This window comes from Dendrobates tinctorius, unplaced genomic scaffold, assembly GCF_039654945.1.
Source record: "Dendrobates tinctorius isolate UK_male_01 unplaced genomic scaffold, ASM3965494v1 ptg000016l, whole genome shotgun sequence".
Taxonomy (NCBI): domain Eukaryota; kingdom Metazoa; phylum Chordata; class Amphibia; order Anura; family Dendrobatidae; genus Dendrobates; species Dendrobates tinctorius.
The window spans coordinates 91,481,709-91,496,640 of NW_027361684.1; the positions used below are offsets into that span (position 1 = coordinate 91,481,709).

The window sequence follows — 14,932 nt, forward strand, 5'->3', positions numbered from 1 at the left end:
TGTTAAAATACTGTGGACTGAGGTGATGGCAGTAAATTACGAAAAGATGGCGCCTCAATTAAGTAGCATTCAAAATATGATAGCTAATACCAAATACAAAAAGCGAAGCAAATAGCAGAGTAATGGAGAATGTCAGCATTTAGCTAGAAGTACCATCTTAGTAGTAAATAACAGATAAATGGTACAACATAAATCCTGGTAATGAAGAAGAGCTATCTGCTCATATCTTAAATCACATGAGTAATAATGCAAGTATATGCTTTGCAAATAGACTGTACTATTCAAATAAATCAAATAATGGAGTATGAATTAACTTAGCCTTGTATTGCGGTGCCACTATCCAGATGCGCGTTACGACAGGCATGACTTCCTTTTTCATCACCCCAATCCACAGTATTTTAATATCTGTTAATATATTTGAACTTAAACATTTATTTATTTAATTACCCCCTGGTTCTTTGTGCATTTTTTATATGCTATCATACGAGAAGAGAGCAGAACCCGATTTTGGAGTCAAGATATGCGCATAACAGATTCTCATTTAAACTAAAATTCTTCACTTCCATCTCATTCATCCACAAAATATTGTTCCAGAAGCCTCCTGGCTTGTCAAGGTGATTTTTATAATGTTTCTTTTCAGTGGCTTTCTCCCTGCAATATTGTCATATTGTCATAAACACTATTGCTGTTCAGTGACCTTCAGATGTTAAATTCAGAAAGATTAACATGAGTGAATGTAAGAAAGGTCTTTACTTGCTTAAAGGTTACCTTGGGTACCTTTGTGACCTTAAGAACTATTATATGCTTTGCTGTTGGAGTGATCTTTGCTGGTCAGCTAACACTAGAGAGGGTAATAATGGTTTTAAATTCCCTCCATTTGTACACAAGCTATCTGACTGTGGATTGGTGGAGTTCAAACTCTTTGGAGATGGTTTTTATAAACATTTTCAGCCTGTCAGGCATCAATAATTCTTCTTTTGAAATATTCTTAGTTTGCACCACAATACACAGACATGTGTTGTGAATATCAGACTTTGATAAATCTCTGTTCTTTAACCCCTTCCTTAAAACGAGCATAACTGTATTGTGATGCTAGTCACTGCTCAATGTGACGCTAGTAACTACTGATGGACTTGCCATGAGGCAGGTTAGTCAAGAGGTCTGGGTTAGTACCAAGAGGGCTCATAATAGACAAAGTGAAATATAAAAGCATTTTTAAGTCACAGTCCGAAGTCACAGTATCAGGAAGGCAGAGGCTAAGTCAAACGGATGGTCAAAAGTAAATCCAAGGTCAGCAAGAGAGATCAGAATACACCTCAGAGCACAGAACAAACACACACTCCTTGAGTAAAGCTACAACTGACCATTGTCAGAGTGCTAAAAAGCCCTTTAATCAGCCAGAATGGATGACACCTGGAGGATATCCCACAGACCCAGCCAGATAGCACTGCCAAGTTGTCATTCACAATATTCACATTTCTGCCTCAGATTGAGTGGTTAAGCTGTCACTCACAATCCTTATAGCTCAGCAAGCCCTCTGTCAGATAGAGCGGTAGATCTGTCATTCACAGCATTTAAAGGACACTGGGATTGGTGGAATCATCATAGGTATATTCATATTGCAAGAAATTTACTACAATTGGGCAAACAGTTATATACAGTTACACACACAAAAGTTGTGCAAATGCCATCCAGAGCAGGAAGCACTGTTATGCACAGCAGAGCTCTTACTGCATGTACTGGAACCAAGCCTAGCTCCAAGCCCAGCACTTTAACCCCTCAGAAGCCTCTGTCAATGCCTATGTCAATAGTGACAGCGTCTTATGAGGCGTGTTACCATCTCATTCATTCAGCGGTAGTTTACAGCCGGGACGGTTGCATTTAGCACCACTCCTGGTATAAACTATATATGGACCTGATATGGATTACAGTGTGGGACTGAACACTGGACAGGTATGGTATATTGTTTTTTTTATTATTATTTCTTACAGGAGAATTAGTGCATCGCTTGGATTAGCAGAACAATAAAATGGCAAACCACTGTGTTTATTGCTTTATTTCATTAAAAGACTTTATTCTGGCTGTGTGTTTTCTTAACCACTTAACAACTCTAGGATTAGTAATGGAAAAGTGTCTTATTGACACTTCTCCATTACTAAGCCGGACTTGATGTCACCTTACAATAGAAAGGTGGCATCAACCCCCAACTTTTACCCCATATGCCACCGCTACAGGGCAGTGGGAAGAGAGAAGCTAAGTGCGGCAATTGGTGCATCTTAAGGTACTGTCACACCTAGCAATGTACCAGCGATCCCGACCAGCGATATGACGCGGTCAGGTTGCTGGTGCATCGCTAAGTGGTCGCTAGTGAGCTGCCACACAGGTAGATCTCACCAGCGACATTGCTGGGGACGGGGGTCGCTACTTACCTGTCACACTAGGCGATCCTGCGTCCTCCCGCCCGGCTCCACGCTCGTTGCTCGTCTCTCCACAGGAAGCGCCGCAGGAAGCTGACGACGAGAAGCAGTCCTGGACGTTCTCGCGCGATCAGCGATAACCAGTGGGGGAGCGGGTCGTAGGTAAGTATCAGACACAGCGATGTCGCTAGCAATATCGCTATAATGTCACAAGCTATAGCGATATTGCTAGCGATATCGCTTAGTGTGACAGTACCTTTAGAGATGCGCCATTCCTGGGGCAGCTGGAGTCAGATGTTTGTAGCCAGGGGGGCCAATAACATGGTCCCTTCCTAAGCTAAGAATATCTGCTCCCAGTCACTGGCTTTCCCTCTTTGCAGAAAATTGCGCGGGAGCCCACGCCATTTTTTTTACCAAAAAGATTCTTTTATTAAATACACACATGTCCCATAATTTGCACACACACTATACTAATTATATTGGTCACTGACATCTATATATCAAACTATTATGCATGTGTTTACTGTATGTAAACCATGTCTTCTATCCTGTCGGCTCCTGCATTGATTTTACAGAAGCTGACAAATGAATTAATGGCTAGTCTATATCTCTATGCAATATAAATACACACACATCCCTGTATATAAAACTGAATGTGTGTGTATCACCAACCAATCATGAAGCATCTTTCATTTCAACAGAGCTGTTCAAAAGAAGCTGAGCTATGATTGGTTGCTATGAGCAACAGTTTTCCTTGCAACCAATCACTAAGCATCTCTCATTTCACCAGAGCTGGTTAAAAGAAGCTGAGCTGTGATTGGTTGCTATGAGCAAGTTTTCCCACTTGACAACACCTCAGCAGACAGTGACTGAGTGGGAGAAATCTAGCATCCCTGGGAACATAAGCTCCCAGCCATTGTCTGCCCCCCAAAAAGGAGCACAGAGCACATGACAGAAATGAATCCCCCCCTCCTGTGCCCATATGCACATCACACATCCACCACCCCGTAGGCACATCTTCCCTCTTAGGCTGGTTTCATATTTGCGCTTCAGGGCGCAGCGATGGCCTGCGCACGGCCGCCGCTAAGCCCCGCCCCCTGCCGCGCCTCTGCCGGTAGCTCCGCCTCCGGGCGCATGACGCTGCATGTGTCATGCGTCCCCTATCTTTATCACTGAGGACGCAGGCCGTGCGCAGTATGCGTTTTTGCGGTGCCTGCGTCCTTTTGACGGTGCGCCGACCAGCGCCAAACGCAACCTGTTGCAATTTGGTTGCGCTCGGCGGGGCTTAGCGGCAGCCGTGCGCAGGCCGTCTCTGCACCCTGAAGCGCAAATGTGAAACCGGCCTTAAAGGGATCATTCGTATGGAAGTCAGAGCAAATCCATCCAACACTTTGGTTTTGACTCCAGGCCTCTCTTAAAGGGATCTCCGGTATGGAAGTTAGGACCGTTCCACTCAGCTCTGTGGTTCTGAACCCATTTTCAATTAAAGGGATCATTGTTATGGAATTTAGGGCAAATCCACTCTGCGCTTTGGTACTGACCCCAGGCCTTTCTTAAAGGGATCTCCGGTATGGAAGTCAGGACAATTGCCTTCAACTGCTCTGGTACTGACCCCAGGCTCTCTTAAAGGGATCTCTTGTATGGAAGTTAGGGCAAATCTCTCAGCACTTTGATTCTGACCCCAGGGTTCTATTAAAGGGATCCACGGTATGGAAGCTAGGGCAAATCCACTTAGCTCTCTGGTTCTGACCCAAGGCCCCTCTTTAAGGGATCCCCAGTATTTAAGTGTGGGCAAATCCACTCTGTGCTTTGGTACTGACCCCAGGCCTCTCTTAAAGAGCTCTCCGGTATGGAAGTTATGGTAAATCCCTCAGCGCACTAATTCTCACCCCAGGCTTCTATTAAAGGGATCATTGGTATGGAAATCAGGGCAAATCCACTGAACGCACTGGTTCTGACACCAGGCCTCTCTTAAAGGGATCACCGGTATGGAAGTTAGGACCGTTCCACTCAGCGTTCTAGTTCTGACCCCAGGTTCTCTTAAAGGCATCCCCGGTATGGAAGTCAGGGCAATTGCCTTCAAATGCTCTGGTACTGACCCCAGGCTCTCTTAAAGGCATTTTAAAGGGATCTCTGTCATGAGCTCATTTTCTGCTCCACCAGTTGAGAGTTCCCCTTCCGTTCTCCCTCTGGTGGTGACAGGAGGTAGTGCGGTTGGTTTAAGTGGTAGTGATCTGCCACCTGATGAGGAAGATAACGATTGGATCTCTGGAGTATCAGACTGGATATAAGACAGCCGATGCCCTATCCAGGTGCTGGTGATTCAGTCTGCTTCTCAGGTCCTGGACTTCAGCTCTCTTGCAGTCTTCTCAAGTTAAGTTTGTTTTTTGCTAATATTCACACTTGCGCTTGTTGGTCAATTCAGTTTGTTGTGTTATCAGCCTGCCCCTGCTGGGGCTATGCTGAAATTCCACTCATATTAATCAGTATTTGCCAATCTGCTTTTTGTCCCTTATTAGACTGGCCTCTTTGTTGCTCTGTCTCAGAATATTTCAGAGTGCTGATATAGGTTTAGAAGTCTTGTGACTTCAGGGTTAATTTTGCTATCAGAAGTGTTGGACAATATTTTTGTAGGTTGTTTTTGGCAGATTGCAGACAGTGTCTTTCCTTTTCTGTCCTTTTTAGTTAGCCGGGCCCCATCGTTTGCTCAGCCTATTTTCCTGCCTTTGTTTGTATTTTCATCTTTTCATTGTCAATACATGTGGGGGGCTGTCTTTCCTTTGGGGTCTGCTCTGGGGCAGTTAGTTTTCCTCTTTTCCTGCTTTAGGCTTATGTAGATCTCCGGTTGTGACGAGGCGTCTAGGACCAATGTAGGAATGCTCCACGACTGCTGCTAGTTGTGCAGTTAAGATCAGGGATCTGTAATCTGCATAGTTACCAACTTCTCTGGTTTTCTGAGACTTAGCTTGTTGTCTTGTTCTTCCTCCTCGGTTTCCCATTCATAACAGAATCACCAGCCATACTGCAGATTCTAGGGTACTCAAAAGCAGGAAAAGGTTGTTAAAAAAAAAAAAGTGTCAGAATTTTTTTTTTTTAATGTATTTTTTCCTCTTTTTTTTTCTGGGGCCGTAGGAGGATTTTTTCTTCCTAATGGAGATTAAGCAACTGTCTGATCGTGTGGAGCAGCTTGCTGCTGAAATACAGGGAATTTCCACCTACCTTACTCAGTCACATGCTGCTGAACACAAGATTCCTACTCCTGATGTGTTTTCTGGGGATCGGTCTAAATTTCTGAATTTTAAGAATAATTGTAAATTATTTCTTGCTTTGAAGCTTAACTCATCGGGGAGCTCTGTGCAGCAGGGTAAAATTGTCATCTTCTTGCTGCGCGGCAATCCCCAAGATTGGGCTTTTTCTCTGACACCTGAAAATCCTATTCTGACTAATGTGGATGCATTTCTTCAGGCCTTCGGGTTGTTGTATGATGAATCTAATGCCTTTGATCAAGCTGAGAGAACCCTGTTGGCATTAAACCTGGGTCAGGATCCTGCAGAGTTGTACTGTCAAAAATTCTGAAAGTGGGCGGTCCTTACTCTTACTCTTTCGGAAAGGTTTGTCAGAGACCGTAAAAGATGTTATGGTGGGATTTCCTGTCCCCTCTGGTCGGGATGGCTCTATGTCATTAGCCATTCAAGTTGATCGGCGTTTATGTGAACGTAAAACTACACAGGAGGCGCTGCCACCTTTTGAACAAAATGTCTGAACCTATGCAATGTGATGGGGTTTTGTCTAGGGCACAACGTCGGGAGTTTAGAAGGCGTAATAAGCTGTGTTTTTTCTGTGGAGACGCCTCTCATACTATTTCTTTCTGCCCTAAACGAGAGAAATGTTTTGCACACACATTTGCTGTGGGAAGTATACAACCTAAGTTCCTTTTGGCAATTACTCTGATCTGCTCCTTGTCCACATTTTCCACTAAGGCTTTTGTGGATTCAGGAGCAGCTCTGAATCTGATGGATTTGGACTTTGCTAAACATTGTGGTTTGTCCATGATGCCTCTGCAGACGCCCATTCCTTTGAGGGGTATTGATGCCACTCCTTTGGCGGAGAATAAACCTCAGTTTTGGACCCAGGTGAAAATGCGAGTTGCCCCAGACCACCAAGAAAATTGAAAATTTTTGGCGCTGCATAATTTGCATGATACTATTCTTCTGGGGTTCCCCTGGTCGCAAACTCATAACCCAGTTTTGGATTGGAAATCTGTGTCTGTGGTGAGTTGGGGTTGTCAGTGTGTTCTTAGGGATGCTCCTGTTTTCACCTCCTCTCCTCAGTCTCATGATATTCCTAATTATATGGCAGATTTCTCTGATATTTTTAGTGAGAGTAAGTCTGCGTCTTTGCCTCCTCATAGGAGTTATGACTGTGCAATTGAGTTGATGCCTGGGTGTAAATTTCCCAAGGGTCGGCTTTTCAACTTATCTGTACCCGAACATGATGCTATGCGATCCTATATTAAGGAGTCGTTGGAGAAGGGGCTCTCTAATTCCCCTTCTGTCTTCCAATCCTTTATGAATTATATTTTCCGAGACTTTGTGGAAAAGTTTTTGATCATCTATCTGGATGATATTTTGATCTTTTCTAGTGATTGGGATTCCCATGAGGAACATGTCCGGACTGTGCTCCAGATTTTGAGGGAGAATTCCCTGTTTGTTAAGGGATCGGAGTGCCTCTTTGGTGTACAGAGGATTTCAGTTTTGGGATTTATTTTGTCTCCATTGACTATTGAAATGGACCCGGCCAAGGTACAGGCCATTTATGATTGGGTTCAGCCTACTTCTTTGAAGGCTCTCCAGAAGTTTTTGGGTTTTTCTAATTTCTATTGTAAATTTATAGGTAATTTTTCAAGTATTGTCAAACCACTGACTGATCTGACCAGGAAGGGAGCTGATGTGCTGAATTGATCTCCTGAGGCTGTCTCAGCATTACAGGAGCTTAAGCGGAGATTTACTTCAGCTCCAGTTTTACGGCAACCTGATGTCTCACTTCCATTTCAAGTGGAGGGGGACGCTTCTGAGATTGGTGCAGGAGCTGTGCTGTCCCAAAAAGACCCTGTGACTTCTAAGATGAATCCCTGTGCCTTCTTTTCTCAAAAGTTTTCCCCATCTGAACGCAACTATGACATGGGGAATTGGTAATTGTTGGCCGTGAAGTGGGCATTTGAGGAGTGGAGACATTGGTTGGAGGGAGCTAGACATCAATTTGTGGTCCTCACCGATCACAAGAATCTGATTTATCTAGTCGGCCAAACACTTGAATTCTAGACAGGCTAGATGGGCCTTGTTTTTCACACGTTTTAATTTTGTGGTCTCTTTTCTTCCGGGCACTAAGAATGTTACGTCAGACGCCCTTTCTAGGAGTTTCTTTGCTGATTCTCTTAATGTGACCGAGCCTACTACTATCCTAGGTGAGGGGGTAGTTCTTTCTGCCATTTCTCCCGATTTGAGATGCGCCCTGGAGGAATATCAAGAGGATAAACCTGAGCGTTGCCCTATGGGAAGATTGTATGTTCCTGACCAGAGGAGAAAGAGAGTGATATCTGAAGTCCATTGCTCCGCATAGGCTGGTCATCCGGGTATTTTTGGTACCAGAGATTTGGGGAGTCGGTCATTTTGGTGGCCTGCCTTATCTCGTGATGTCAGGAATTTTGTACAGTCCTGTGGGACTTGTTCTCGGTCTAAACCCTGTTCTCATTCTAGTGGGTTGCTGATGCCCCTGCTGGTGCCCAAGAGGCCATGGACCCATATCTCAATGGATTTTATTTCTGATCTTCCTGTCTCTCAGAGAATGACTGTTATCTGGGTGATTTGTGATAGATTTTCGAAGATGGTCCATCTTGTACCACTCCCAAAGTTGCCAACTTCCGCTGAGTTGGTGCCCTTGTTTTTACAACAGGTGGTTCGGTTACACGGGATTCCTGAGAACATTGTGTCCGATAGAGGCGTCCAGTTTGTTTCCAGATTCTGGAAAGCCTTTTGTTCCAATCTGGGAATTCAGTTATCCTTCTCCTCCGCGTTTCATCCCCAGCCCAATGGGCAGACTGAGAGAACAAACCAGACCCTGGAGTCTTATTTAAGATGTTTTATATCTGCTGATCAAGATGATTTGGTCTCATTTTTGCCTTTGGCCGAATTTGCGCTGAACAATAGAGCTAGTTCTGCCACTCTGATGTCACCCTTTTTCTGTAATTTTGGGTTTCATCCTCGATTCTCTTCAGGGCAAGTGGAATCTTCGTCCTGCCCAGGTGTGGACACTGTGGTTGTGAGAATGCAGCAGTTATAGGACCAAGTGGTGGATAAGTTGTCACTCTCTCAGGAAAAGGCCCAGCGTTTTTCCAACCGGCGTAGGACCATTGGTCCCCGGTTTAAAGTGGGTGATATGGTTTGGCTGTCGTCTAAGAATATTCCTATGAAGGTTGCAGCTCCAAAATTTAAGCCAAGATTTATTGGACCTTATAAGATTTTGGAGATTCTTAATCCTGTTTCTTTTCGATTGGCTCTTCCAGTTACGTTCAAAATCCATAACGTATTTCACAAGTCACTGTTGAAGAGGTTTGTTGAGCCAGTAGTTCCTGTGGTGGCACCTCCTGATTGTCATGATCCAGTGTTGGATCTGGCGGTATTAAATGCATTAAGTGAACTTTTTTCCCTTTGGTTCCAAAATGTGTCGTGATAGCCCCCGGTGGCCATTAGAATTATCACACGTGGTGTCGTTCATTCTAAGTTGCCCGGTGGTGGGGTATGGTATCGCACCTTAGGTTTAGGTTAATGTTCACTTAATTATGGATCAGGTGTGACACCCTATAAAGGTGTGCTCAGGGTATGCAATCATCGTTGGTGATAGTTGTTCATTTGCAACCAACCTTGGTGGTGGAAGGAGCTGAAGAGAGTGCTCAGCTCAATCTGAGTCCTGGTGTGGAAGGACTCACAGAAGGGAGCTCTTGGCAGCTATTCAGGAGGAAGGCTGCAGTCTGTCGCTGGACTCTGTGCTGGAGCTTTAGCACAGAGAGAGCTAAGTTTTCTGTTTCCCCTGTTTGTGACTTTCCTTATGTGTGTTCTAGTGCAGTGGTGGGATTAGTCTCCGCACCGACCTATTCCCTAGTGAGGGTTTAGGTTTAGGGCGAGCTAGGGTATTTAGGCATGCGTGCGGCGACAGGTGAGGAGCCTGTATAGGGAATGTTAGGAGTGTAGGGACTCTGGCTCAGGGGAGCTTAGGAGGTCTCCACGTCCCCCATTCCCTATCACAGGGCCCACCACTGTAATTGTTCCCTGTGTTTACCCTTATTCTTTAAATTCGCCAGCTGGAGGCGGGGTATCCAGTTCTACGTGTATTTCTTAAATTCGCCAGCTGGAGGCGGTGTATCCGGCTGCACGTCCCATTATTGTTTAAATTCGCCCTGCTGGAGGCGCTGTATCCAGGATCACGTGTGTCATAAATTCGCCCTGCTGGAGGCGCTGTGTCCAGTCACACGTGATCATTACACTGATCCTGTATTGGTTAAAGGCAATGTGGAATATGAGGTAGAGAAAATATTGGATTCTTGTTTGGTTAGACGGAGACTCCAGTATTTGGTCAAATGGAAGGGTTATGGCCAGGAGGATAATTCTTGGGTCTCTGCCTCTGATATTCATGCCAATAAATTGGTTCGTGCTTTTTACCGGGCCCATCCTGATCGGCCTGGTGGCATGGATGAGGGTTCAGTGACCCCTCCTCAAGGGCGGGTACTGTCATGAGCTCATTTTCTGCTCCACCAGTTGAGAGTTCCCCTTCCGTTCTCCCTCTGGTGGTGACAGGAGGTAGTGCGGTTGGTTTAAGTGGTAGTGATCTGCCACCTGATGAGGGAGATAACAATTGGATCTCTGGAGTATCAGACTGGATATAAGACAGCCGACGCCCTATCTGGGTGCTGGTGATTCAGTCTGCTTCTCAGGTCCTGGATTTCAGCTCTCTTGCAGTCTTCTCAAGTTGTTTGTTTTTTTGCTAATGTTCACACTTGCGCTTGTTGGTCAATTCAGTTTGTTCTGTAATTAGCCTGCCCCTGCTGGGGCTATGCTGAAATTCCACTCCTATTAATCAGTATTTGCCAATCCGCTTTTTGTCCCTTATTAGATTGGCCTCTTTTATGCTCTGTCTCAGAATATTTCAGAGTGCTGATATAGGTTTAGAAGTCTAGTGACTTCAGGGTTAATTTTGCTATCAGAAGTGTTGGACAATATTTTTGTAGGTTGTTTTTGGCAGATTGCAGACAGTGTCTTTCCTTTTCTGTCCTTTTTAGTTAGCTGGGCCCCATCGTTTGCTCAGCCTATTTTCCTGCCTCTGTTTGTATTTTCATCTTTTCACCATCAATACATGTGGGGGGCTGTCTTTCCTTTAGGGTCTGCTCTGGGGCAGTTAGTTTTCCTCTTTTCCTGCTTTAGGCTTATGTAGTTCTCCGGTTGTGACGAGGCGTCTAGGACCAATGTAGGAACGCTCCACGACTGCTGCTAGTTGTGCGGTTAAGATCAGGGATCTGCAATCTGCATAGTTACCAACTTCTCTGGTTTTCTGAGACTTAGCTTGTTGTCTTGTTCTTCCTCCTCGGTTTCCCATTCATAGCAGATCTCCTGTATGGAAGTTAGGGCAAATCCCTCAGCTTACTGATTCTAACCCCAGGGTTCTATTCAAGGGATCATTGGTATGCAAGTCAGGTCAGGGCAAATCCACTCAGCGCTCTGGTTGTGATCCCAGGCTCTCTTAAAGGGATCCCCGGTATGGAAGCTAGGGCAAATCCACTCAGCGCTCTGGTTCTGACCCAAGGCTCCTCTGAAAGGGATCCCCAGTATGGAAGTGAGGACAAATCCACTCTGTGCTTTGGTACTGACCCCAGGCCTCTCTTAAAGGTCTCTCCGGTATGGAAGTTATGGTAAATCCCACAGTGCTCTAATTATCACCCCAGTCTTCTATTAAAGGGATCATTGGTATGGAAGTCAGGGCAAATCCACACAGCGCTCTGGTTCTGACACCAGGCCTCTCTTAAAGGGTTCCCCGGTATGGAAGTTAGGATATTAGTGGTAGTTGTCTGGTGGCTCTGGCTGACGGGATGATGTGGGATATTAGTGGTAGTTGACCGGTGGCTCTGGCTGACGGGATGATGTGGGATATTAGGGGTAGTAGTCTGGTGGCTCTGGCTGACGGGATGATGTGGGATATTAGGTGTAGTAGTCCGGTGGCTCTGGCTGACAGGACGATGTGGGATATTAGGAGTAGTAGTCAGGTAGCTCTGGCTGATGGGATGATGTGGGATATTATAGTGAATGTGGCTATGTGGAGTGGACAGGGCTTTACATTCTGCTTTATATGCAGTACAGACCAAAAGTTTGGACACACCTTCTCATTCAAAGAGTTTTCTTTATTTTCATGACTATGAAAATTGCAGATTCACTCTGAAGGCATCAAAACTATGAATTAACACATGTGGAATTATATAATTAACAAAAAAGTGTGAAACAACTGAAAATATGTCTTATATTCTAGGTTCCTCAAAGTAGCCACCTTGTGCTCTGATTACTGCTTTGCACACTCTTGGCATTCTCTTGATGAGCTTCAAAAGGTAGTCACTGGAAATGGTTTTCACTTCATAGGTGTGCTCTGTCAGGTTTACTCTATGTGTATACTGTATATGTAATCTATTCTAACCTGTTCTATACTGTAAGCAGCAGATCCTTTTCCCGGCTTTTAATCTAATATATATATATGTGTATATATATATATATATATATATCTATATATATATATATCAAGGCAGAAAAGTCCAGCAAGCGGAAACTTCAGGTGGTATAATAAAATCTAAGAATTTTTATTGCAGATAATTTAAAAAATCCAGAGCTCAGTAACAAGATGCAGACATGATGCTGAATAGACTACGCGTTTCGGCGGTAACAACTGCCGCCTTCTTCACGGTCTCAAACTGCTTCTGGAATACTCCAACATTCTTAAGTAGAAAAAACATTTCTTAACCTCATAATCAAGAAGTAGTAACAGGTGTGGATAACATCCTTCAATGTTAACTCTATAGCTTCCGGAAACAAGTAGAGAAAAAAAGCATCACTGTGAACAGTACCTGCGCTAACAAAGTTATCTGACCAGGATAAAGAAATAATTAAAAACACACATTATTACATTAATGCAACGGTGTTATATAATGAAAACATTATGACTGAGATATAATAGCACTACTTGGAAAAACATGATATCAGAAATTATTTATAATGTATTGCTAGATCCATTCTATTATTGAATCCATGCGGTAACCTTGTATCTAAAAGAAACATCCATTTGCTTTCTCTTGTAAGAATTTTTTTGTGATAATTCCCTCTTTCTGGTTTTTTAACCCGTCCAATGCCTATAAAAGATAAACCCTTGACATCACCCCCATGTATTTGTGAAAAATGTCAGGAAACTACAGAGGCTCCTGCTGGTGGCAAATTAACTGCATCAGAAAGATGTTTTCTGATCATTTTTTTAACGTATTCATAGTGCAACCTACATACTGTTTGTTGCAAATTTGTTGCTAAACGTGCCCCCACTCTGAGTTCACTTTTATCTTCTAGCCTTTTCAGGGATCCCTTGTCTCTTAACTCACAGGATACCAACTGGTTAAAAACCAAAGGTTTCTATGGGTGTGGAACTAATGTGTGCAAATGTTGCAAGCATGCTAAAAAATCTAAAACATTTATGTCTAGGCACAATAATAAGACTTTTGATATTCTTTCATATATTAATTGTAAGGCCTCTTTCACACTTCAGTTTTTTGCCATCAGTCAAAATCCGCCAAAAATTTGAAAATGGCGGATCCGCAAAAATGGAAACAAAACGGATGCAAACTGATGGAACGGATCCGTTTTGTTGAGGATCCGCCATAACGATTTTACTGCGGATCCTCAACAAAACGGATCCGTTCCATCAGTTTGCATCCGTTTTTGTCATCCGTTGGATCTTTTTTTGCGGATCCGTTTTTCCACTCCTCCAAAATGGGATGCTCCCAAATATGATTCGCTCTTGGAAAATGCTCTCAAATGTGATTGGATGCTGGAAACTAGGGAGAAATATATCTAGGGTGTTGTGATACAATTTCTTTGAAAGGTTTTAGAGCTAGTGGCAGCGATGGAAGGAGTTAGTGCGAGTCTGGAAGGAGTTATTGCGAGTATTGACAGCTTCTGTGTGGAATTGGATCTTCACTTGAATCGGTTGGCAATTATTGCTATCGAGAGGGAGAAAAGAAGACTGCGAATCCTGCGTATGAGGAGACGGCGCCAGTGGATTCATCCCATTAATGCGCAGAGGTTCACCCGTGGCGTTTTTTCCACACTGTACCTGGAATTGAGGGAGAATCCGGACAAGTTCTTCAACTACGTGCGCATGCGGATGGAATTCTTTGAGATATTGGTGGATCGTGTTGGAGAACAAATCCGGAGAAGGGACACCTACATGCGGTTTTCTATATCACCGGCGGAGCGTTTGATGGTGACCCTTCGGTAAGTTATCTACCTTTTAAAATGTTTCAGATTCTGCAGGCTTTTATTGTTATGTTATGGCTTGTAGTTTGTATTAATTTTACTTTTTTTCCCTTTTTTTAAGATTCCTGGCAACTGGAGAATCCTTCACCTCCCTCCATTTCCAGTTCCGGATTGGGATTTCCACTATTGCTGGAATTGTACAACAGACCTGCCGGGCATTATGGGATTCTCTACAGGAGGAATACATCCCAGAGCCAACACAGGAGAGGTGGCTGGAGATTGCAGAGAAGTTTCAAGATATCTGCCAGTTTCCAAACTGCATCGGTGCCGTGGATGGCAAGCATATCAGGATTGTGAAACCCATGGGATCTGGTTCACAGTTTTACAACTATAAAAAATACTTTTCCATTGTGCTAATGGCCATTTCGGATGCAAACTGCAAATTCATTGCCGTGGACATTGGTGCATACGGTCGTTCTAACGACTCACAGGTATTCAAGAGTTCCACCATGGGTCGTCGCTTGTATGGAGACAATTTTAACTTCCCACCTCCAAGACCACTCCCTGGAACAACAGGCCCACGAATGCCTTTTGTGTGCGTTGGCGACGATGCTTTTCAACTTTCAAAACACCTACTGAAGCCATATGGTAGTCGTGGATTAACACACCAGAAAAGAATCTATAACTATCGGTTAACCAGAGCGCGCAGAGTGGTGGAGTGCGCGTTTGGAATTTTAACTGCAAAATGGAGAGTCCTGTTAACGGCCATGAAAATGAAAACAGAGACTGTGGATGAGGTGGTAAAGGCCTGTGTAATCCTGCACAATTTTGTCCTTTCAAAGGAACCAGTTTCCATCGATGACAATGTGTATGAAACCACCTTGTGGGATTATGAGCAGCAAACTTTTCGGAGTACTGGTTCAGTGGCAAGAATTAGGGATACCTTTGCAGATTATTTTGTTA

At 44.0% G+C, this 14,932-nt stretch overlaps 1 protein-coding gene across 2 annotated transcripts in view; it reads right to left on the reverse strand.

Moving 5' to 3' along the window:
* The window catches only part of NDP (norrin cystine knot growth factor NDP), a 314,667-nt gene that overhangs the window by 235,430 nt on the left and 64,305 nt on the right, over nucleotides 1–14,932 (reverse strand). The gene's annotated exons all lie outside the window — the stretch shown is intronic.